Source organism: Budorcas taxicolor, chromosome 19 (assembly GCF_023091745.1).
Source record: "Budorcas taxicolor isolate Tak-1 chromosome 19, Takin1.1, whole genome shotgun sequence".
Classification (NCBI taxonomy): Eukaryota; Metazoa; Chordata; class Mammalia; order Artiodactyla; family Bovidae; genus Budorcas; species Budorcas taxicolor.
In genome coordinates, this window is record NC_068928.1 from 54158210 (window position 1) to 54183908 (window position 25699).

Consider the following 25699-nt stretch of genomic DNA (forward strand, 5'->3'; position numbering starts at 1 on the left):
ACTGGTGGAGGATCCGACCCAGACAGGAGCTGCCAGGGGGCAGTTTTCTGGAGTGAATGATTAAAAGAAGTGGCTGAAAGTCTGCTCAATATTCTGTAATAAATGGGAAAAGATGTTTAAAAGAAAGGATACATATATACATATAACTGAATCTCCTTGCTGTACACCTGAAACTAACACAATATAGTGCATCAACTATACCCCAATATAAAGCAAAAAAATTTTTAATTTAAAATATTAAAAAAAAATAAATGGCTAAAGATAAAACAAGAGCACAGCTCTGCACCTGGGGACTGAGAGGACCCACATTCCCATGGTTCACAGCCAGAAGATGTTCTGAGTTCCTCATCTCTTGTTTCAAGTTTGTGCCTGACCCCTGAATCATGGTGGGGGGGTTGGGAGGAGGGACTCCTAGGATCCCTGGGATATTGTTTTTTATCATAGATATCCAGGTGGTCACCCAAATTGTTGTTGCTGTTCACTTGCTAAGTCATGTCCGACTCTTTGCAATCCCAAGGACTCCAGCACGCCAGGCGGCCCTGTCTTTCACTATCTTCCACAGTTTACTCAAACTCATATCCATGAAGCCGGTGATGCCATCCAACTACCTCATCCTCTGTTGTCCCCTTCTCCTCCTGCCCTCAATCTTTCCCAGCATCAGGGTCTTTTCCAATGAATCAGCTCTTCCCATCAGGTATCCAAAATATTGGAGTTTCAGCTTCAGCATCAGTCCTTCCAATGAATATGAATATTCAGGGTTGATTTCCTCTAGGATTGACTGGTTTGATCTCCTTGCAGTCCAAGGGACTCTCAAGAGTCTTCTCCAGCACCACAATTCAAAAGCATCAATTCTTCAGCACTCAGCCTGCTTTATGGTCCAGTTCTCACATCCATACATGACCACTGGAAAGACCATAGTACAAATAGTGTTGTCAAAAAGGGTGTCACTTGGGTGGAGGTGGCATGCTGACCCTTGCATCTCCTTCCATGGGGCAACCTTTGCTGATCTTGTTTGCACCTACACTTAGCAACTGGAATCTCTCTCCTGAGACCAGAAGACATGTGCCTGGGAGCATGTTAGGCCTCTGAGTAGGATAAGAGGTTGTGTTTATTAGAGCAACTACGGCAGAAGGTGGGAACACTAAGAACTTGTGTCTCATGTGTTAACTCCTTGGGAAGAGCTAGACCTTAAGGATCCTCAGTTTTGAATTGTTATTTGCCCCAAAGGCAGTGATAACCTCACTGGCAGTATTTCAGGGGTGGGTGAGCAGAGAGACAAACTGGGTTGGCATTTCTTAACTTGTTCTTTATCGAGATTGTGACTGCAGATGTGTTTTGGGGTTCATTCACCCTGTGACCTAGAAAGTACACAAGAGAGGAGAGCTGGCAAGGAGGGCAAAAGGGTGACTTGGAAGAAACCTGAGTTGACTTCACACCCTCTGTCGTCTTGTGGGCAGAGGTGGCGCTGCCCCTCACAGACCCCAGAAAGTGACCAGGCAACCCCCCAGGGAAAGGAATGTTAAGGTACCATGGGTAAGCTACCAATAGTCCATTCCCAAAATGTAATTCGCTTGTTTCACATATTTTCAAAATTCTATAATAAAGCATCCTTTTACTTCAAATTTTCAACCTTAAAGTTCAATCAGAACTTTAAGCAGAAAAGCTGTTTTTCTGGATAAGAAGATTGCTCAGCATGCCTGGAAGCAAGGGTGGTGATCTGCTCAAGGCTTAACTGTTTTTTGATTTTTCCTTCTAATTTTATAGTTTTTTCTTTTGTTTTTAAATTGAAGTAGGCATCCCTGGTGGCTCAGATGGTAAAGAGTCTGCCTGCAATGCGGGAGACTAGGGTTTGATCCTTGGGTTGGGAAGTTCCCATGGAGAAGGGAATGGCAACTCACTCTAGTATTCTTGCCCGGAGATCTCCATGGACAGATGAGCTTGACAGGGTTACAGTCCATGGGGTCGCAAAGAGTCAGACACACGACTGAGCAACTAACACTTTAGCTTTATAGTTGATTTGCAATGTTTCAGGTGTACAGCAAGGTGATCTAGTTACACACACACACACATACCCTCTTGTGCTTTTTGACTTATCCTTTCAAACGTTGAAGGCTCAGGTACACTATTACCAGCTAAGACGGTCCTGGCAGGTAGACTGACCACACCTTGGAAAGACACCATCCCTATAGACAACTGAGATTTAATTCTTCCCATCTCAGAATCAGTAGCTGTATTCCCAGGAAAACTTATGAAGATAATAGATAAGGAAGCTAACATTCTTAACTTTGTATTGTATGCTTGTGGATGGCAGAAGGAGGGCTCCCAAAGACATCTACTTCTAAAACCAGAACCCGTGAATTTGTTAGCTCATGTGGCAAAGGGGAATAAAAGTTGCAGATGAAATTAAAGGTGCTAATCAGATGACCTTAAAAAAAGGAGATTAGCCTGGATTATCCAGATGACCCAGTGTAATCACAAGGGGTCTGCCTTCAGCTCGATTTCAGCTCAGTGACACCCCAGTCACACTTCTGACCTCCAGGACTGCAAAACAATACATTTGTGTTACTTTAGGCAGCTATAAGTTTGTGGTAACTTATCATAGCAGCCACAGGAAATGAACACAGTGCCCCTCCTTTTAAGTTTTTTCTTTGCATATCTATTTTCAACCCCCTCCCACAAACAGACCCTACTGTACATAATATTATGAATGAATATTTTCAGATAATCTTTTATTGAACGACAGCATCCAAACAGAGAATCACAGATACGCAGCGTGCAGCTGACAATCACAGAGAGAAGACACCTGTGTGACCACAGCTCCAGTCAAGAACTGTAACACGACAGCCCGCCGGAAGCTCCCTTGTCCTGCTCCCTCCCCAAACGCGGGGCTTCTGGACTTCTCCACATGGCCCAGTTTTCCTGTTCATGAACTTTCTAAATGAAACCACATTAGTATGTACACAGTGCTCTCTTTTCTATTGTGGTCAGACTTACACATGGGATGTTCCAGGTGGCTCAGTGATAAAGAATCCACCTGCCAAGTAGCAGACACAGGTTTGATCTCTGGGTCAGAAAGATCTCCTGGAGAAGGAAATGGCAACCCTCTCCGGTTTTCATGCCTGGGAAATCCCATGGGCGGAACAGCCTGGCTGGCTACAGTCCATGGGGTCACAGTAGAGCTGGACAGGACTTAGTGACTAAGTGAGCAACAAACTTGCACATAGTGAAAAGCACAAATTTTAGGTCTGTTTTCACATATGTAGATGCTCAACAGCCGTGTGGATCGAGATAAAGAACACTTTGCGTTCCCCAAACTCCCTTTCCTCTGCCCGGTGTGTATGCTTGTGTGCGTGCTCAGTTGCTCAGTTGGGTCCAGCTGTTTTTGACTCCATAGCCTGTAGCCCACCAGGCTCCTCTGTCCACGGCATTTCCTAGACAAGAACACTGGAGTGAGGTGCCACTTCCTACTCCAGGGGCCCCGTGCATGTACCCCTCTCCCAAATAACCACTTTCCTGACCTCTATCACCATAGCATTATTAATACTTTCGCCTGACTTAGGGCTCTGTGGCTGTAAAGGTCGGGAAGATCTATTGGAGAAGGGATAGGCTACCCACTCTAGAGCTGTAAATGGCACCATACAGTATGCTAAAACCTGCTTTCTTCCTTGCTCATCAAAATATCATAAGTAACTTTCTGATGTACAGCTGGACCATAATTAGTTTAATCTGTTTTCCCCTTTTGTCAATGGTTGCTTCCAGTTTGGGGATAATTTTTAGAATTAATTATCAAAGACGCATCAGGTTTCTTTTACTCAAGGAAGTAGGTGGACCAGGGATGAAAATTCACACACACACTGAGTTCTAGCTGGATCTTCACAAGTTGTGATCACTGGACCCACTTCTCTAACAGATCCTTGCAAGACCCAGGCTTTCCAGAGGACACTGAAGACTGTCCCTGTTGAAACAATTGTTTTCTTTTTTTTTTTCCCTTGCTACTCCATGAGGCATGCAGGATCCTAATTCCCTAACCAGGGTTTGAATCTGTGTTCCCTGTAGTGGAAGCACTGGACACCAGGGACGTCCCTGAAACAATTGTTCGTTTTTTTTTCTTCAGTTCCCCAATACGGCCACTTCCTCTCCCTGCAACCCAGCAACCAAGAAGGTATTTCCTCTCGGAGTTCAGTCAACTGTCTAATTCCTCCAGCTGACAAGCCACTGTTCAGAACCTCATGTTCTAGACAGGAACACTTCCCTGTATTCCTTGGAAGATAAAGAACGTTCCTCAGCAAAAACTGAGTAAACAAGTCCACACCTCTATTCTGGGTAACATGGCAAAAGTTAAAACCGAAGCAGTTGGCCTGAAGTTGGTTCCAGCTATTATACTGTTTGCACAGACATCACGGAATCGAGAAACACAGGGGAGCCCAGAGTATTCCAAGGAAAATGTTTGTAGGCTGACAAATTATGACGCCACTTTCCAAAAATGTGCATATTAGGATATTGGCATTTTCTGCGTTTAGCTAATGTAGCGGATAAGAGCCTACTCAACTGGAGTGCAACTGGGGACTCTGATGGCTGGAAATGATTAGGTACTAAGCACTTGTGGATTATTTCAGTTCTTTTTAGAATATATGGAACAGTATAGGCTTCCAATGCCAGGCACGAAAAGCAAATGGTACAGAAGGGAGACAGAACATAGACTTTCAGGGATTTTCCTGGTAATCCCGTGTTTAAGACTCCACACGTCCACTGAAGGGAGCGCAGGTTCAATCCCTGGTCGAGGAACTAAGATCCCGCATGCCATGTGCCCAAATAAATAAGTAAATAAATAGATTTAAAATAAAATTCTGTTATTATCTTTACATTTGGTTGGCTTAAAAACCAAACAAACGAGACTCTTCGCTTCACATGGTTGTGAGAGTTGCACACGACCCACATTCAAGCTCCAAGTTCACCAGCTGCGAGGCTTTCCCTGTGTCCCAGGCCTTGTCTCTACAAAGCAGAGAAAAGAACCTTTCAGTTTCAGAGACCTGTTCCCAGGAGGAAATGAAATCCCAGTGCTACAGCGAGCCCAGCACCAGGTGTGGGCTAAATGGTCGTTCGTTACTGTTTGCGACCCCATGGACTGTAGCCTGCCAGGCTCCTCTGTCCATGGGATTTCCCAGGCAGGAATACTGGAGTGGGCTGCCATTTCCTTCTCCAGGGTATCTTCCTGACCCAGGGATCAAACCCCTGTCTCCTGGGTCTCCTGCATTACAGGCAGATTCTTTACCTCTGAGCCAGTGAGGAAGCCCTAAGTGGTCCTTAGGTGGAAGCTGTCTTAGGTTTGTGGCTTTTGGTATCTTCCCCTGTGGGTCTACAGTGCAGTTGGTTGAATAAATTAGATTCTTTATTTCTGCTCCAGAATCTGAAGTCATTAAAACCCCACACAGAGCAGCTGTTTCCCCCTACTTGGTAAGCAATCCCCTGACAGTAAATGCACGCCTAGGGGAACAAATGAACCCTGTAGGTGACACACGAGCTGCTGACCTTTTGCAGAGTGGAACTGTTACCAAGCAAGGACTCACAGGTGAGTCAGCTGCTGGGAGGTGAGGGCATAGCATGGGGACACTCAGAACAAGGGCCCTGAGCCTGACCCCACCTGCCTCTAGAGCGGATCTGAGTCATTTCAATTTCCTCTTACTTGGGAAGAGGGAAGTAAACGGTGATTTCCTTGATTTGTACCAAAATTAGAGAAGAAAAAGGTTGGTGAAGGGATCCAGAATAAGAGTTTGTCATTGTTTTATTTTCTGAATTCTCCCTTATATGCCTAAGCAGAACTTCCCTCAAAGAATTCAATAGTCACAAATCCCCTCCCCAGGCTCCGATCACAGCTTGGGAAGACTGACTCCTCTTTCTGGAGAAGAGATGTCCACACCCAAATGAGAATTTCCCGAAAGTTAAGTTGCTTCAGTCTCATCCGATTCTTTGCAACCCCGTGGACTGTAGCCCTCCAGGCTCCTCTGTCCATGGGATTCTCCAGGCTCCTCTGTCCATGGGATTCTCCAGGCAAGAATACTGGAGTGGGTTGCCTTTCCCTTCTCCAGGGGATCTTCCTGACCCAGGGATCAAAACCACATCTCAAACCCACATGTCTCCTGCTTTGGCAGGTGGGTTCTTTACCACTAGTATTACCCGGAAAGCTCCAAAACTACCATAGCTCTCGTCTGTTCTCCTAAAGGCCCATTTGTCTTTCCGAAAAAGTCCTTTTTTCCCCATAACTGTCCTTCCCCTCTCCTGCCCCTTCCCTTTGAAGATGGTTTGCTGTCTTTGTCCGGTCTCTAAGCTGTGTCCGCCTCTTTGCGACCCCATGGACTGCAGCGCGCCAGGCTTCCCTGTCCTTTGCTACCTCCTGGAGTTTGCTCAGACCCATGTCCTTTGAATCGGCATCCAACCATCCCACCCTCTGGTTTACAAGCCCCCAGTTCTAACTACCTCCCTGAGTCACATTTTTCGTGACCTTCTGCATACCTGGGTGAATTTTAAAAATATGCCTTTTCTCTCAATAAATTGTCTTTGATTTGCAGGACCCCGAGCAATAAACATAAGAGCGTAGAAGAAACATTTTCCATCCCTGACACTGGAGTTCATGTCTTTACTGTTACCTGTTAAAAACAATTACTCAATAACCCTTGTTAGACATGGTTAAGAGAACTGATTCCAGACTATCACGGTGGGTATGAGACCACGGCAAGGGGATTTTACAGTGGAGGAGAGAGACTAGGCTCAATTAGGAATACAGTGTGGGCAAGTGGGAGTGTATGGAAAATTACTAAGAGCAAAAACTATGTCAGGTACAGGGGGGGTTCTGGCTGAACTGACTTAACAGGTTTCTTACTGAAGGCAGGCCCGGTGGGGGTGGGGTCAGACATCACCTAGGGGTTGGTGAAGGGTCAAGAATCTGATCACGGTATCAAGATGTGGGGTGGGGGTGGTTCTGGTTAAAGTAACTCAGCAAGACTTTTGTTAAAACTAGATTTTACAGGGAGGTGCAGCCTAGGGGATGGTCCAGGGCCTGAGGAAAGTTTGGTCAAATGAAGAATCTTTGTCAAAACTTACCCTTGGGGGCTTCCCCCGTGGTCCAGTGGTTAAGACTTCATGTTCCCGATGCAGGGGACGTGGGTTTGATCCCTGGTCGGGCAACTGGATCCCACAGACCACAACTGAGAGCCCACATGCTGCAATTAAGACCTGGTGCAAATGAATAATTGTTTTAGAAGTGAAATCCATTGTTTTTTTAAAAAAATTACCTTCGTTTAGTCCTTTTTTTTTTTTAAGTATTTATTCATCTAGCCAGGTCGTGTTTCTGTTGCAGCACGTGGGATCTTTCATTGCAGCCAGCAGGCTTGTCTCTAACTGTGGCGTGTGGGCTTAGTTGCCCTGCAGCATGTGAGATCTTAGCTTCCAGACCAGGGATAGAACTCATGTTTCTTGCATTGGAAGGCAGATTCTTAACTACTAAACCACCGGGGAAGTCCCCTCATTTAGTCCTTTTGAGGCTTAATTGGAATGTTCTCTAATAAAAAGATATTATCTAATGAAAAGAGAAAAGTAGATATTATATTGTGAAAAGAGGATAGTAAGCATAATTTATTACAGGCCTAGTAGGTCCCAAGTGCTTTGCAGATGTCACCTTGAGCCTCTCATGTTCCTAGGAGGGCATGGATTCAGTGAGGGCTGGCGACTGCCCAGGATCCCAGGCTAGTGTCCGCCTGTCACTCACAAATGTGGGCTGCACACTCAGGCACTGTGCCAGGCACTGGCTATAGAGGGGCAGACAAGACAGTCACCACCACTCTGGGACAGACTGGCTGGCTGAGAGAAGACCCCTTCTAAAAGTAAAACACACAAAAATGAGGCCTTCAAGGAGAGCTCACGGGGTCCCCACCTTTGGAGGAGAGGGGAGGGGACACTGGTGGGGCCGGCACTGAGAGGAGAATCACAAGGAGCATTGGGTGGAGGAAGGTGGAGCGAAAGGCACACCGGGGGCCAGAACAGCAAGAGCAGAGGCCACACGCAGGACGGAACTACAGTGGTTCCGTGGTCCAAAGGCAGTGCCACCCAGCTCCAAAGTCCACGCGACCCCACTGAGGCCTCTTTGCACCTGTAACCCAATAGAACTGGGCCTTTTGGCTGCCTGGTGTCAAGTTCAGTTGCTCAGTCATGTTGGACTCTTTGCAACCCCATGGACTGCAGCATGCCAGGCTTGCCTGTCGTTCACTATCTCCTGGAGTTTGCTCAAACTCCTGTCCATTGAGTCAGTGATGCCATCCTCAACTAACCAGCACTGAACGAGGACACTTTCATTTTGCTCCTAGGACAAAAACGTAACCAGATGGGCCTTCTTGATCAAGTCAGGTGTTTAACCAAAATGAGTATGATGCTCAGGCCAAAAAGACAAAAAGAGGGACTTTTTTTTTTTTTTAATTTGGTCTGAACCAGACTTGAGACAGAGGCTTTTAGTCTGATACAATTCATGCCCTCATTCTCAGGAGAGATTAGTGTTCCTGATGAAATTCATAAGGCTAGCTATCTGGGAAGCCAGTTATCTACCCACCCACCTGACTGTCTGGACCTTTAGCCAGTGATTCTTATTTAGCCTTATGATGATATTTTCTTAGAAAATATACCTACCTAGAAATGAGCTTCTTTTTTTAAAAAATTGAAGCACAGGACTTCCCTGGTGGTCCAGTGGTTAAGAATCCTTCTGCCAATGCGGAAGCCACAGGTTCCCAGATCCCTGGTCTGGAAAGATTCTGCATGCGGTGGGGCAACTACGCCCATGCACCACAACTATTGAGCCTGTTCACCCTAGAACCCGTGCTCCACAGCAAGAGAAGCCACCGTGATGAGAAGCCTGGACCCTGAGCTAGAGAGTAGCCCCTGCTCGCCACAATTAGAGAAAGCCCTTGTGCAGCAGTTCAGTTCAGTTCAGTTCAGTTGCTCACTTGTGTCCGACTCTTTGCGACCCCATGGCCTGTAGCACGCCAGGCCTCCCTGTCCATCACCAACTCCTGGAGTTTACCCAGACTCATATCCATCGAGTCGATGATGCCATCCAACCATCTCATCCTCTGTCATCCCCTTCTCGTCCTGCCTTCAATCTTTCCCGGCATCGGGGTCTTTTCAAATGAGTGAGCTCTTTGCATCAGGTGGCCAAAGTACTGGAGTTTCAGCTTCAACATCAGTCCTTCCAATGAACACTCAGGGCTGATCTCCTTTAGGAAATGAAGACCCAGTGCAGCCAAAAAGAAATTAATTAAAAAACTAAAAAGATAGAAAAAAGTAAAATTGGGGTATGGTTGATTTACAATTGTAAGTTGTATTAATCACTGCTGTACAGCAAAGTGATTTAGTTATATTTACATTCTTTTTTAAATATTTGTTTTCCATATGGTTTATCACAGGATATTGAATACAGTTCTCTGTGCTATGCAGTAGAATCTTATTCATCCGTTCTATATATAAAAGCTTGCGTCTGCTAACCTCAGCCTCCCACTCCGTCCTCCCTCAACCTGCTTCCCCTTGGCAGCCACCAGTGTGTTCTCTATGTGAGTGACTCTGTTTCTTTTTTTGAAATTAATGATTGACGCGGGCTTTCCTTGCTGCACTGCCTGCAGGCTGGCTCTCGTTGCGGTTCGCGGAGGCTATTCTTTGTTGCAGTGCACCAGCTTCTCACTGTGGTGGCTTCTCTGTTGCAGAGCATGGGCTCTAGGCATGGGGGCTCCCAGTAGTTGCAGCTCACGGGCTTAGCTGCCCCATGGCGTCTTCCCAGACCAGGGATTGAACCCGTGTCCCCTGCATTGGCAAGCGGATTCTTAACCACTGGGCCACCAGGGAAGCCCTCTTTCTTGTTTCATAGATATGTTCATTTGTGTCGTATTTTAGATTCCACATTGATATCATATGGTCTTTGTCTTTCTCTTTCTGACCTACTTCACTTAGTATGATAATCTCTCAGTTCAGTTCAGTTCAGTTCATTTCAGTCGCTCAGTCGTGTCCGACTCTGCGACCCCGTGAATCACAGCACGCCAGGCCTCCCTGTCCATCACCAACTCCAGGAGTTCACTCAGGTTCATGTCCATCGAGTCAGTGATGCCATCCAGCCATCTCATCCTCTGTCATCCCCTTCTCCTCCTGCCCTCAATCCCTCCCAGCATCAGAGTCTTTTCCAATGAGTCAACTCTTTGCATGAAAGCTCTAGTTGCAACCAAAAAATCAACTTCTGATTTGCCCTACAGGGGCCTCTCCCCTTGCCTACAAGATTGTAATAAAACTTTAACAGATACTTGTAACTAGATTGTTTTAAGTTTTCTTTCTGTCATCTAAAAAAAAAAATTAGGGACTTTCCCGGTGGTCCAGTGGCTAAGACTCTGTGCTTCCAATGCAGGGGGCCCGGATTTGAAGATCCCTGATCAGGGAGCTAGGTCTCATGTTCCTCGACTGAAGATCCTGCATGCTGCAACTAAGACCTGGCGCAGGCCAACAATAAATAAAATAAATAAGTACTTAAAAATTAGAATGCATAGATTACTTAATGTGGTTGACCTGCTTGTGTCAAGTTATGCTAAGAGGCTACTGTAAATGTAGGAAGAATCAGCAAGAGGTTCAAAGAAAGCTCAGCCAAAGAAATAGCGAGACAACTATAGGGGAACATTAAAAACTAAGAGTGGTTTTGCACATGCGCAATAGTGTAACCTCTGAATGGTGAAAACAGAGATGATATAAGATGCTTGTGCTGGGAGCAAGGGCAGAGGCGAGGCGGTGAGAGCCCAGCCTGAATCCACCAGGAAGAAAGGCAACAGGCCAGGATGAAGAAGGTGAGTCAAAAAGAGCAGCAAACCCGTTATTCAGAAACAGGGAGAGAAAGGACTTCCCTGGTGGTCCAGTGGTTAGGACTCGGCACTCCCGGTACAGGGGGCTGGGTTCAAACCCTGGTCAGGGAACTAGAGCCATGTGCTGCAGCCAAGACCCCGAGCAGCCAAGTAAATAAATACATGTTTAAACAATAATAAGATAATTTTTGCAATATGCCAGGTACTGGATAAATATTAAAAAAAAAAAAAAAACAGGAAGGAACAGGCTGAGGGAATTCCTTGGTAGTACAGTGGTTAGGACTCCACACTTTCACTGCAAAGGGTGTGAGTTCATCCCTGGTGGGAGAACCAAGATGCCACAAGTCACGAGATGTGGTAAAAAAAAGAAACAGGGAGATAAGTGAACTTGGAAGGAAAATCACTGCAGATGGTGACTACAGCCATGAAATTAAAAGACGCTTACTCCTTGGAAGGAAAGTTATGACCAACCTAGACAGCATATTAAAAAGCAGAGAGATTACTTTGCCAACAAAGGTCCGTCTAGTCAAGGCTATCTGTGGGTTTTCCTTTGGTCATGTATGGATGTGAGAGTTGGACTGTGAAGAAAGCTGAGCACCGAGGAATTGATGCTTTTGAACTGTAGTGTTGGAGAAGACTCTTGAAAGTCCCTTGGACTGCAAGGAGATCCAATCAGTCCATCCTAAAGGAGGCTAGTCCTGGGTGTTCATTGGAAGGACTGATGCTGAGGCTGAAACTCGAATACTTTGGCCACCTCATGCAAAGAGCTGACTCATTAGAAAAGACCCTGATGCTGGGAGGGAATGGGGGCAGGAGGAGAAGGGGACGACAGAGGATGAGACGGCTGGATGGCATCACCAACTCGATGCACATGAGTTTGGGTGAACTCTGGGAGTTGGTGATGCACAGGGAGGCCTGGCGTGCTGCGATTCATTGGGTCGCAAAGAGTCGGACACAACTGAGCGACTGAACTGAACTGAAGCCAAGTGGAAAGGGCTGTGGGAAGCAGGCAACTGCTGTTCAGTGTCATCATTTCCATCCTATGAATTTTTAAACTAGTGCTTTATTGAGCACACGCACACACACAAAACTGAACTAAAAACAAACACCCAGCAGTGCTGATATAAACCTAACATGACCAGAGGAAGTGAGGCCTTTGTTTCATTTTGACTTCTTAATATCTTCTTTTCTTTCTCCCTATTAACTTACAAAGAGGTAATCAACTCTGTAATTGGGAACAAAGACAGCACAATAGTGAAGGGGATTTTTGGAAGCTTTGCCCATAGCTCATTACCGTAATTCATCAAGACAGAAAGTGACAACCTAATAAACTTTGCAAGTGGCCACAAATGTTGGAAATTTGACTCAGAGGGGACAGCCCACACAGGTGGAATTCTAAAGGAATTCTGTCCCATGAGCAGGCGGCTTACGTAGCTGCTGATGGAAGTCAGTTATGAAAAGCCCACATCCTTGGATGAACCTATAGCCTGTTACATAGAGTGAAGCGAGTCAGAAAGAGAAGAACATTGTACATTAACACATATATAAGGAATCTAGAAAAATGGTATTAAGTGGTATTCTATTCTCAGGGAAAGAATGGAGTCAGATAAAGAAAACAGACTTGTGGACATAATGGGGGGAAAGAAGTGGGACAAAGGGAGAAAGTGGCATCGATATACATACACTGCTGCTGCTGCTGCTAAGTCGCTTCAGTTGTGTCCGGCTCTGTGTGACCCCATAGACGGCAGCCCACCAGGCTCCCCCGTCCCTGGGATTCTCCAGGCAAGAGCACTGGAGTGGGGTGCCATGCCCTCCTCCAGGGGATCTTCCCAACCTAGGGATCAAACTCGTGAGAGGATCTCTCACGCCTTCTGTATCAGCAGGCACGTTCTTTACCACTTTTGCCAACTGGCAATTATGGCTGATTTGCGTTGTTGGAAGGAAGAAATCAACACAACATTATAAGGCAATTTTCCTCTAATTAAAAGATAAATTTTAAAAGACCCCACATCTTGGTTTTGTTAACAAGGAATTTGTTGTTGAAAGAAAACAGTAGTCCTATTTTAACTCGATACAGTAATCTCAATGTCCGACTGCCGGAGGCTGCCGACCTAAAGCGGCGTTGTGTAACCATCACCCAACTGCACAGCTGACAGGCAGAAGGGACACGTGAGCTTCCAATGACTTTCTCAGCTCCACTTGAATTAAATTTGCAATAAAGACCTCCTTTTCTGCTGTAGCTGCAAAACTGATTGGAAAAAAAAAAATCAGAATGACTAATTGTTTTCAACGCATTCATTATGTGTATCCACGGACAGCCACAACCAGCCTGTACACTTGTAACTATCATAAAGGGATGTGCTTTTTCTCGTTTTCTGGATGGTCAAGTGAAAGTGTGTGTGAAAGTGTTAGTCCCTGAGTCGTGTCTGACTCTTTGCGACCTCGAGGGCTGTAGCCTGCCAGGCTTCTCTGTCCTTTGAATTCTCCAGGCAAGAATATTGGAGTGGGTAGCCATTCCCTTCTCCAAGGGGAATCTTCCAATCCAGGCATCAAACCCAGGTCTTTGGCGTTGCAGGTAAATTCTTTACCATCTGAGCCACTTTAATTGAATGATTTAAATGACACACTTCTACACTTTGGTCAAGAGACAAGCACACCATTCCTATGAGGTGGAAACAGGCAAAAAACAATCACAGAGCGCTCAAGCTATGGTGTAAGCTGCACAAGTGACCTGGGACCAGGATCCTTGCTGGTAAGACGGGCAGGTGTTCAGGCAGCCTCTGACTTCATCTACAAGGGGAATGGCAAAGGGTGTTCATTTGTGAAGAAGGTCATTTGTCCCAGGAACTTTACTCATCACATCTAAACATTTTTCCATGTCACTCATCTCAGGACACCAAAGTTCAAGTTCAACAGAGCCAAGAGCGAAAGACTCCTCTAACTGCCAAGGCAAAGATAACTCTCCCTGATCTGGGATCAGCTTAACAGGCAAATTTGTTAGTACGAGAACAAGAAATACGTCTAAAATTAACTACTTTATTGGGTGCAGGGGAGCAGGAAAGGTCCCTAAAAAATGAAAACAGAACGTGTGAGCTACTGATACCCATCAGAGTAAAAGCCAAAGTCTCACAATTTCCTGCAAGATCCTGCAAGACCTGGTCCCCAGCTCCCTGCAGTCCTGCTCATAAACCCTTCTTGCCCACTGTCCATTGTACTGGTGGCTTTGGCTTCTTCCACACTGGCTGTTCCTCTGCCTGGGATGTTCTTCCAGGGTGTCCCGTGATCCACTCACTTCTTTTCGGATTTTGTTAAAGATTAAGGATTCAGGCCCTTCCTGAACACCGTAACTAAAATTGCAGGGACCTCCCTAGCGGTCCTGTGCTTAAGACTCCTTCCTTCCACTGCAGGGGGCATGCATTCAGTCCTTGGCCGGGGAACTAAGATCCAACAGGCTGAGCAGTATGGGGACGGGTGGGGAATAAATAAAAACAATAAGTGAAATTGCAAACCTCACCCTCCACTCCTTCCTAGCCCGGAGTTCTCCCCATCCCCCACGCCCCCTTCACAATCACGTGACCCCAGGACTCTAATGATTTCACTATCTCCCCTGCACTAGAATGTCAGCTCCGCGAAGATGAGTTACCTCGGTCTTGCTTTCTGTCCTGGCCTGACTCAGCCAGCAGTGAGTGTTCCATATTTGTTCAATCCATCAGAAAACTGTCACCAGGTTCATAAACCAGAGAACGTGTAGTACTCTACTTAAAATTACACTTTCAGAGTTGTAACTTTTTTTTTCCAGGTCAACAGCATTTTTCCAGCAGATATTAATCAGCCATCTGAACCACACGGGCTCTGTACAAACTTCTTTTGGCCTTGATTTGTACCTTGCAATGTCAAATATGAGCAATGTTCTGGCCAGAGATACTTCTGAACCCTTAACACCCTATCTGGGACTTCAAATTCTGGTATGTGTTGCACTGGATTCCTCATCAAAGAAAATCTTTCATGCTGAGTAGAACCACCTGTTGTCACTGGGAATGACTCTGGCCAGAAAGCTTCATTGCGAAGTGCTCTGATCCCCAAGCGCCAAGTGTTCAGCTGGCTTGTGACATGATAAATGCTTCCCGGGGACTCTGTGCAGCTGGGACACCCTGGCAGATTTCTAAGAAAGAGCCTAACCATGCAGGTTAATTCTTCTGCATAACTTTCTGATGAAATAAAATCTTGACTAAATTCCAAAAAAAGAAAAAAGAAAAAAAAACCCACCAACCCCAAAAATAAAGTAAATAAATAAATGAAACAAAGAAACTCCCACAAAATAAAAAAAACCTCTATACCAAATTACAAAAGAGAGCACAGTCTGGTGTGTGATTCCACCCTCTAGTGGACGAAGAAAGAAGCTCAAAATCTTGACTTGATTGAACTACTCTTTAGCTCATTTTTTATTGTTTTCTGCTATAGTCCTATGACTTTCCTGGTGGCTCAGACGGTAAAGCATCTGTCTACGATGCGGGAGACCCGGGTTCGATCCCTGGGTTGGGAAGATCCCTTGGAGAAGGAAATGGCAATCCACTCCAGTACTCTTGCCTAGAAAATCCCATGGACAGAGGAGCCTGGTGGGCTACTGTCCATGGGGTCGCAAAGAGTCGGACACGACTGAACGACCTAATGTAATGTATAGTCCTTTTGGGTCCCAGGGCCATTTTTAACATAAGAAAAATGACTTCTTAGAGTCCACATGTTTAATTGTGCATTGCTACTATTATTCAATCCCTGGGTCAGGAAGATCCCTTGGAGAAGGAAAAAGGCGTTCCACTCCAGTATTCTAGCCTGGGAAATCCCATGGACAGAGGAGCCTGGTGGACTACAGTCCATGGGGTCGCAAAAGAGACATGACTTAATGACCAAACAACAACTATTAAAGTAGCATCTTTTTGGAAAGACTGGAGACCTGCCTGCTTCAACCCTCTTACATAATCCAGAGGAACAAACATCATAAATGGTAAGGCTCATCCACAGGGCGGAGCAGCCTGTTATATATAAACACATGTATTCTTTGGGGAAAATAAGCGCGCTGTCACCACGCCTCGACCAGCGGAGGCCAACCCCACAGAGGGGCTGGAACGGAGTGATCAGGAGACAGCTGGGGGACATTCCAGCAGCCATGTGCAGGAGTGCCATCAGCCACACGGAGTGTTCTCACGAGTCTCCTCCTGTGGGTTCAAAGGTTCCCTCCACCACCTGCTCAGGTGCCCAGCACACTTGTCGCGTAGGAGAACTAGCGAAGACTGATGTCGTGGGAATCCCTTGGTAGTACAGTGGTCAGGATTCGGCGCTTTTGATCTAGGGGGGCCTCAGCCTGCAGCGGCTTGAAGCAGGGTTTCAATTCCCAGGCAGAGGCTGAAGTCAGGCCACAGAAGTGAGAGCACTGAATCCTAGCCTCTAGACCACCAGGAGGGCTGCCGTGGTGGCTCAGATGGTAAAGATTCACCTGCAATATAGGAGACCGGGGTTCAATTCCTGGGTCAGGAAGATCCCCTGGAGAAGGGAATGGCTACCCACTCCAGTGTTCTTCCCTGGAGAATTCCATGGAGAGGGGCCTGGTGGGCTACAGTCCATGGGATCACAAAGAGCTGGGCACAACTGAGCGACTAACACACACACACACACACACACACACACACACACACAGACCACAAGGAACCAGCGGGCCAGTGACAAGGCCCTGGCCTGTACGGCTTTGCAGAAATAAATTCCCACAAAGACAGAAAGAAGTAATGAAACTGTAAAGTATTTATTAGGAGGAAAAGAGTACATGCGGATGGCCACACTGGCAGGCTCAGAGAGAGGGAGTCGCGCCCTTGTGGTAGTTTGAATCGCTTTCATGGGGCATTTCTTCCAGGTTTCCTTTGTCCAATCACCGTGTTTTGCCTTGTCTGTATTTGGCACATCTCAGGGTCCTCCCATGTGTGTGCATCTCTCAACCAGGATGGATTCTACAAAGAGGCCCAGGGGTAGGTTGGCATCACTTACTGTGGGGAAGCGCCTTTCTCCCTTTTTGACCTCCAAGGAGCCTTTCTGCGCATGTGTAGTCAGGAAAGTCTCCTTGACTTCAAGAATGAGGATTGTGTGGTCTTTTATCTCTTATCTGGGGCAGGGCCCAGCCTCCTCTCTTGCTGTTACGGAGCTTCTGTCCACAGGGAATGAATTGCAGCTGCTCACCCTGGGGCCTATCTCCTGTCTCTCTCTCACTGCCAGGATCCAGATTCGACCCTGGTCAGGGAACTAAGATCCTGCAAGCCACACAACATGATTGAAAAGGAAAAGAAAAAATGAAGACTGTTGTCTAGAGGTGCAGTCACAGACAAAAGCTGAAGTTTCAGTGTTAAGAACCCACATCCAGGGGCTTCCCTGGTGGCACAGTGGTAAAAAATCCACCTGCCAATACAGGAAACATAGGTTCCATCCCTGGTCTGGGAAGATCCCACATGCCGTGGGTCCACTAAGCCCATGCGTCGCAACTGCTGGGCCTGTGCTCTGGAGCCTTGGAATCACAATTACTGAGCCCAAGCTCCACAGCTACGGGAGCCCATGCTCTGCAACGAGACAAGCCACCAGTGAGAAGCCCTTGCACCGTAACAAAGAGTGGCCCCCACTCGCCACAACTAGAGAAAAGCCTGCGCAGCAACAAAGACCCAGTAGAGTAAAGAATAAATATAAATAAGCAAAAAATCATATATTAAAGAAAGAACCCACATCCAGGTAGCACTTCAGCAGATGGAAATAGGACAGGACACAAAGACGTGTTTGTTTAATGTCCAGTGTTCTAGAGACTGTTCCACTGGAGGGCCGTCTGTCCTGTCTCCCTGGGAATAATGCAGAATGAGTTACGTGTCACTAGTCGTTCCCGGAAACTCTATTTCCCTGTAGCGTTTCTAGCACTGGGTCTCATGCAAACCTTTCCCCTAAACCATAACTTCCCCCAAGGCCGGGATGTGTGTCTGACTCTATGGATCCAGGACCTGAGAGCTGGAAGGGTCCTGGGGGTGTCCCACAGTGGCACCCTCTGCTTTCTGGGCTGTGAAAGTGTTAGTTGCTCAGTCCTGTCCAACTCTTTACGACCCCATAGGCTGTAGCCCGCCAGGCTCCTCTGTCTATGTGATTTTCCAGGCAAGAAGACTGGAGTGGGTAGCTATTCCCTTCTCCAGGGGTCTTCCTGACCCAGGGATTGAACCTGGGTCTCCTGCCTTGCAGGCAGATTCTGTACCATCTGAGGTAACTGCAGTCCACAGAACTTATAGGAAACCTCTGGAACCAGGCCAGTATAAGGCCTCATGGGGCTGTCTCGGTTCCCCCAGAGCATCTCCTACTTTATCTAGTTTCTTTTTTCCACAAATTCATATTATTTTTTATTATTTATTCTTTAAAATTTTTGTTTTAGATATGTTTAAGTTTTAAAAATTGTTTAAAGATTTTAATTTCTAGTAGGAAAACTTATCTGATGAACACCCTAATGGCAAACCACTGTAAGAATGTTTCAGTTGCATTTGGGGCAGAGGAGTAGGAATTATCTTCGAAGTACCCCAGCTTTCTTCATAAGAAGGTCAGAGATATGCCGGTTTGTATTATTGTGACATCCATTAGGTGGTCCAAGTTGCTTTTCCTTCAGCAGGGGCTTTATTTGTCAGAAAGGTATGATGCCTAGAGAAAACAAACAAACAAACAAACAAAAAGGCCCCAAAAGATAAAAGGAAATTAAAAGAAGGGCTTTCTGCTTGACCTCCAAATTTGGCTGACAATTTCCCGATGAGATCCATAACCTTTGGGTTGCTCCGATATTTTGACATCTTTGCTGGGTTCTGAGCCATATCCCAGAAGGTCACAGTAACTTCTGGATCCTCCATGGCTACAAGAAAATCTCTGGATCACCATTGAGCCCAAGCATTCCTGCTATTCTAGGCAAACTCCCTCCCATTCCAGGCATTTCTCCAGGAAAATTACCAGGCGCCCCCACCAGGAAAGCCACCAGGGAAAGAGCCACACTGAGCTCCTGATTGTCATCTGGCTTCTCCCTCCCTCTGGGCTCTCTTGTGTTCTTCCCCATCAGTTCTCATTTTCAGATTTTTTGCTTCTAGCCATCCTACTAGATATGAATGGCATCTCCTTGTGGTTTTGATGTGTATTCCCCTGATGTCTAAAGATGCTGACCATCTCTCTCTTTTTTTATTTTTTTAAACTATCTATTTACTAATTTTTGGCTGTGCTGGATCTTTGTCGTGTCACACGGGTTTCTCTAGTTGCAGCAAGCAGGGGATACTCTTCCTTGCCGTGCACGGGCTTCTCATTGGGGCAGCTTCTCTTGTCGTGGAGCACGGGCCCCTGAGCACCGGGCTTCCTTCGTTGTGGCATAAGGGCTATGGCAGCCCACTTCAGTGCTCTTGCCTGGAGAATCCCAGGGACGGGGGAGCCTGGTGGGCTGCCGTCTATGGGGTCACACAGAGTCGGACACGACTGAAGTGACACAGCAGCAAGGGCTCTAGAGCTCGGGCTCAGTAGTTGTGGCACGTGGGCTTAGTTGCTCTGAGGCACATGGGACCTTCCTGGACCAGGGATTGAATCCATGTCCCCGGCATTGGCAGGTGGATTCCCAACCACTGGACCACCAGGGAAGCCCCAATATTGACCATCTTTTCATGTGACCATCAGTTATTTGAATGTCTTCTTTGTCCATTTGTCCATTTTTTATTTGAATTATTTGTCCATTTTTTAATGGTTGTTGTTGGTTTGTTTTTTTTGTCTGTTTGTTGTTGGGTTTTAAAAAGTTTATCTTTTTAAAGGATGGGGAACACATGTACACCCGTGGCAGATTCAAAAAAAGAAAAAAAAATAAAATAAAAACTTTATCTGTATTAACTACTGGATTTCTGAAAAATATTGCATCTAAAAACAGAGATTTACTGATAAATGAAGGCTGGGACCTGCTGCAGCCTTTTTATGTCACATACAGAGAAATAGAGGCCCATGAGTTAAACTACACTGTAAGTAGCAAAACAGAGTCTGTCTGACGGCTTCCTCACCTCCTCCCCCCTCACTCAGCACCTGGAGTGGGCAGCACGCAGGTGCGGGCTCTGTGAGGAACTACACGTGCAAAAACAAACCCTGTCCTTCAAGACTTGCAGGATGATGAGGCTGGTGGAGCTGGGAGTTGAGGGGGCAGGGTGAGAAGTTCCCTGTAATTGAGGAAGAGAGAGCGTGGTGGCACACAAGGCTAGATTCTGAAGGATTTGAAAGCCAGTACGTTGGGGGGTTTTAGCCTGGAGACTCCCCAAGTCACAAATTCAAGCACCCTCCTGGGACCGCAGGTGGTATAAATGTGAACAACCGGTGTAAAGCAGTAGGGAGTGGAGGGGGACTGTGGCTAACCAGAATGCCAGCCCAGCCTAACGGCAGATTCCAAGATTGCTGGTTACAGCATACTCGGAGTGACGTCAGTTTGGGGGGGGGGGGGGGGGTTCCAGGTAGGTTTAGGGGGGAGACACAGTGTCCTGAGGCCAATGGTCTGGGAAGAGGCTCCTGTTTGTTGAACCTGCCCAGTTGTGGGCACAGAGAGGGCCAATGGCTTCCTGGCTGATCAAACTTGGAAGAGTAATTCACCTTCTCTGCAGCATGGCTCTTTTCACCTGGAAAACAGGAGTGATCATTGTATCTATCCCCGGCCTCGGGATGCGGCTCCATTCCGGAAACCTGGCTGGCCTCTTGCTTCACTTGCTCTAGGGCCCTCCCCTCCAAGCTAGGGCGCTCCTCTCCAACATCTCGCGGCTGCGGCCCCTTTAAGGCGGCCATGGAGGACCCAGTTTCAGAGCTAAGGAGATCTTCTAGCTGCCGTCTCTGTGGTGAGCCGTCACTTACGGCCGGAAGTGCGTGTTCGGACCTGCTTTTGACTTTAGATTGGGAAGGCAGGGCCGCCACGTGTTCCGTGGTGTCAGAGTTGCTGTGCTCACTCGCTCCCACCCGCTGGCCGAACCCCAAACCCGCAGAATGACGCTGATCTGCGGCGCCAGTTCCCGCCCTGGGGCGCTGACGAAGCTGCCGGCAACCGGACTTCAGGAATCATTCCCAGCATAGAAATTGGGTGTTGGACGGAAGAGGCCAAACTCAGGCACCAGGGTCGGGGTGAGGGGCTACAGTAGGAGGCGCTGCACCCCTTAGGAAAGTCTTGGATCCCAGGCTGGAAGGGCAGCATGAGGTTTAGGGGGTGTGTAAACATCCATGAAACTTACTCCAGCCGTCGCCCCTGACCTCGGGCGTGGGGTAGCTCCTCCCGGCCGCCGCCCCTGACCTCAGACGTGGGGTTTATTCTAGAGCACGTGGATCTCTCCCCAGGGTTTTATGAGAAGATGAGAGCTCTCTGGCCCCCGGCGGTTGGGTGAAGGCATTGCAATCTTTGCTAATCCTCTGCGGCGAGCCTAGAGCATATTCGGAGTGACGTCAGTTTGGGGGATCCAGGTAGGTCAAGGGTGGAGACGCAGGGTCCTGAGGCCAATGGTCTGGGGAGAGGCTCCTGTGTTGTTGAACCTGCCCAGTTGTGGGTGCAACTTTGTACCAGGCAGCCCGACCCTGACCTAAAGTAAATTCCTAGGAGAACTTTTTCCTGGGTTTTGAATTTGCAGTAACAGGTGTGAACATTCTAGCAGCAGTTTGATGATCATGTATGATACTGCAAACAGAACGTTCATTGAAAGAAAAATACCTATGAACAGTGTTCATGTATATTTGTTTTATTCAATACTTTTTGATACTTTGGCCAGGCACCGAGCTAAGTGTTAGGGACACAGAGATGTTACAGACCTTTTTCTCAGGAAACTACAGCCTAGTTGGGGAAATAACCCTAAAGAGAGTATAATTCAAGCTGATATTAATGCTCTGAAGGAAAGCACAGTCTTACAAGAATGCGTGTCTCAAAGAACCTGATGGAGACTGGAAGGTTTTCCTGAGGATGAGACCCTGAGTGGGCTCTGAAGGATGTGTAGGAGTTTGGTGGGAAGGCCAGGGGGCAGCATGTGCAAAGGTCCAGTGGCCTAGCTAGTATTGGCTAGTGGAGGAACTGAAAAAAGGCCACTGTAGCCCAGAACGTAAAGTGGAAAATGACATGAAAAGAAGCTGAAAAGGTGGGGGAGGGACAGGCCACACAGGGCCTGTGGCTCATTTGAGGATTTGGAGCTTTGTCCTGAGGATTATAGGAGGTCAGTGTGGGTTTTAAACAAGATGATGTGCTAAAAACTGTTATTTCAAAAGAGCCCTGTGTACAGAACAGCAGTCAAGCAGAACTCTCTGTGATGCTGGAAATGGCCTATATCTGTGCTGTTCAGTAGGGTGGCCACAATCCTGGAGTGAAATTTTGTTTTATTTATTTATTTTTTTGGCTGCACGGGGTCTTTGTTGTGGCGCCTGGGCTTAGTTGGTCCGTGGCACGTGGGACTCTTCCTGGACCAAGGATCGAGGCCGTGTCCCCTGCACTGGCAGGTGGATTCTTAGCCACTGGAGCACCAGGGAAGCCCCTGAAATGTTCATTTAAATGTAAATGGCTGTGTGTGCCTAGCAGCTGCTTCGTGGAACAGTGCAGGTCTAGAAGTTACTGGAAGAGCAGTGCCACCCTTACTGGAATTGTGACACCTGAGCCCTTTCACTTCCTGGACAGAGGCCGAGACGAGTTCCACTTGGAGAGAATCCTCCTGTTGGTCTTTGCTGGGGATCTCACACAGTAACTATGAGTGGAACTGCTTTTCATTTTTATTTCCTTGGTGTGGTTCAGCCTACTCCGTGAAGCATCATTCCTCCTTCTGTCTTTGCCTGTTTCGTCAGCACACTGATGGAGAAGCGATCCTTCATCATGTTGAAGTACCTACAGCAGTCAAAGTGTTACATCTCTGCTTTGGAGGGAACGTCAAGAAAAGCGTGGTCCCTGGACATCCGGGGTTTGGGGTGCAGAGAGGTAGACAGCAGGAAGTGCCGGACCCCAGCAAGACGAGTTTCCAGTGGGACCTGGCAGGATGTAACCCTGTGAGGAAGTGAAGGCCATTTCCAGCTGATGAAACATGACAGAAGGCGGGAAGCATGAAAGTGAGAGGACTGGGGAGCTGAAGAGTTGGGGCCAAACTGGGGGACTGCCCAGTGAGAGAGAACGGGAGGAGAATGAAGGGATAGGCAGGCTGGTATTGAGTTATGGGGGTTGTCAGAGGGCAGTTTACTGTGCCTGGTGTGGGCAGGTTTCTGAGGGCCCCACGTGGTGGTGGGTGGATGCCCTGGTGTGCTTGGGGTGGTGGTGGGGGTTGTTGGGAAGTCACTGGGATGGAGCCCGTAGACTTGGAAGGAGAGGGGTGGCTGGGTCGCTGCAGGGTGGGCACCAGCCACATCATGTTCTGGGTGGAAGGTAGATTTTAGGTTTTGAAGGGTATTTTATCGTATTAAGACAGTTGTAAATTCTCTGAATGTTCAGACTTGCTGAAGTTGAACGAAGAACTGATGTACTGTACTTTCTTTGCAGGTGAGTTCACTGGAGGAGGTGTGTGCTTGCCGAGTGAACACCTGCTGAGTTTGTTTCTGCCTGGTTCTCTGTGCCTGAAATATAGTGGTTGTGTTTTAGCATTTTCTGAGTTTGTCTGATTTCATTCTTATCTACATAATTTTTGAATGCTGACCTGCTTAAGATCCTGTTTTGTTTGAATATAAATGAAAGGAGTCGGACCCCGAGGAGACTTTTCATACACGTCATGGCTTCTGCGCTCATTGACCACCCACTGAGTGTGTGCCCTTGGCCTCCAGGGGGCGCAGTGAGCAGCTCAGTTTCCGACGGAAGAGTAGCTCAAGGTCACACACCCTCCGGACTGCTAATCGCCTGGACCTGCGACTTAGTCCCTGAGCACCCCACTCTCACCCAGGCTTCTCAGTGAGCGAGGAACCCCCACCCTCAGCACACACCCAGGGCGCATACACATTGCAGGACCTGGGGGCTTGTGTTAACAGAGGTTGGGGGCTCTGCTGGCACTGGGTGGGGCCATACTTCCCAACAGAGATTCTCCCAAGACCCAGTGTCTTCGAATATTTCTCCTGTTGATGTGGAGAAGGAACACCAGCCGGTGTTTTGAGCTGTGATGGTGGTAGTGCCATCATCAGACGGTCGGGCCATCTTTCTGTTGTGCTCATAAGTTTTTTTGTGGCACAGAAAGGTCCCTAGTCCGGGCCAAGCTATAATCCAGGGCTTGCTGTCAGTGGTTGTGCACCTGACTCCAGGCTCAGGCAAATGCTCGCGATACACATGTTGTCACATGAGTTTTATAGAGTTAACTTGGCATTCAAGGCCCTCCAGAGCCTCCTCCACCAGCCTTGTCAAGCTTACCCCATGTCACCACCTCTGTCCCCACACGGCTTGCAGAAGTCACGATCCAGAGGAGGAGACAAGCCCGGGAGTGCTTGGCGGGCTGCCTGATGCTTAGCTGGGTGATTTCCGCTCATCTCTTCCAGTGTAGTGGTTCAGAGAGGCCCAGGAGAACCTGCCAAAGCCCTGTCACCTCTCTGAGTGGCCCTGTCTGTCCTCACTCCGAGGTCAGAGGGCTCGAGCAGTCCCAGGGTTCAGCAGACAGAGGCTGCCTTCCAAACCCCCCCAGCAGGACCCTTCCTTTGGGGCCCCAGAGTTTGAACGCTGCAGCACCATGGGTAGTGTGCCCCTTTGTACCTGACACCCCCAGCACACCGCCTTTGCGGGGAGGAGAGCATCCTGCCCTGGCTTTGACGGCTGTACCTTGGCCCGCTGCCGTGTCCCCACTGCCTCACAGCAGGGGAGTACTTCGGACAGGCCAGGTTTCTTGTGGCTGATCTCATCTGACCCCACAGCAGTCATGTGAAGCAGGGAGCCCGATTAGTCATCTCCACTGTGCAGATGAAAGAACTGAGGCCTTGAGGTTAGGGAGATAGAACTGGCAGAGGCAGACCCTGAACCCAAAGTGGACGCTCTTAACGCTACACACCCAAACCCCACTCCAGAAACGTAGTCCAAGTAGGGCTGTCGAGTTTAGCAAATCACAACAGGCTGCCCAAGTTAAGTTTGAATTTCAGATAAACGAAAAAAAATTTTTATAGTATATCCTAAATATTGCATGGGGTATACTAAGACTAAAACATTCTGTTGTTGGTTTGGAATTCAGATCTCACCAGGCGTTCTGTGTTTTATCTGGCAACCCTACCCAAGGCAAAAGCCTCTGCACAGCCCTGGGAGGGGAAGTGGGCGTGGGGCTGGGACGGTACCACCAGCGAAACAGGATGTATAGAGCAACGGCTGGGAAGTTTGAGTCCTCAGGAGTGGAAACCTCTTGGAAAACAGGCCTTTCAGTCCCCAGGGCTGTTCACAAGTCTCCCCAAGCAAAGATGGGGCAGGGTGTGGCCTGCAGTTCCTGAAGAATTGCTCACACGTGCAGGGAAGGTGGCCTCGGGGATGGTGGGGGCCGAGGTGGGGCAGAGGCGTCCAGGTGTGCTGCGTTACAGGCGCCTTGTGGTCCACTGTGTAGTATGGGCTTCAAGGAGTCAGCCTGGGCTCTGCAGCCGTGGCAGCTGGCACACCAAGGAGCTGGGGCCAGAACAGAGTCCTGTGGTGGCCCTGAGGACTCTTGACAGTATTGGAGGTAACGCAAGCCACACAAAACATTTTAGATTGGGGATAGCCATGTTGGAAAAGTGAAACGTGAAATTACTTGTAATAATTTATTTAACTCAGTATGCCAACAATGGGCTTCCCAATTGGCGCTAGTGGTAAAGAACCCGCCTGCCGATAC

General features: G+C 47.8%; 1 long non-coding RNA gene and 1 other non-coding gene across 5 annotated transcripts; both read left to right on the plus strand.

Annotated features, from left to right (window-relative positions):
• The first annotated feature begins 20830 nt into the window (after positions 1-20830).
• Positions 20831-23524, plus strand: LOC128065040 (uncharacterized). Of its 4 annotated transcripts, none has more exons than XR_008201034.1 (5): positions 20831-21047; positions 21258-21380; positions 22474-22635; positions 22737-22994; positions 23419-23524. It is a non-coding gene; the product is annotated as an uncharacterized LOC128065040 (long non-coding RNA). The 4 variants fall into 4 exon arrangements; XR_008201032.1 differs by having other exon boundaries at positions 22477-22635; XR_008201033.1 differs by lacking the exon at positions 22474-22635 and having other exon boundaries at positions 20831-21129.
• On the plus strand, positions 21417-21603 carry LOC128065740 (small Cajal body-specific RNA 16). Its single transcript, XR_008201117.1, has one exon. It is a non-coding gene; the product is annotated as a small Cajal body-specific RNA 16 (non-coding RNA).
• Positions 23525-25699: the final 2175 nt, after the last annotated feature.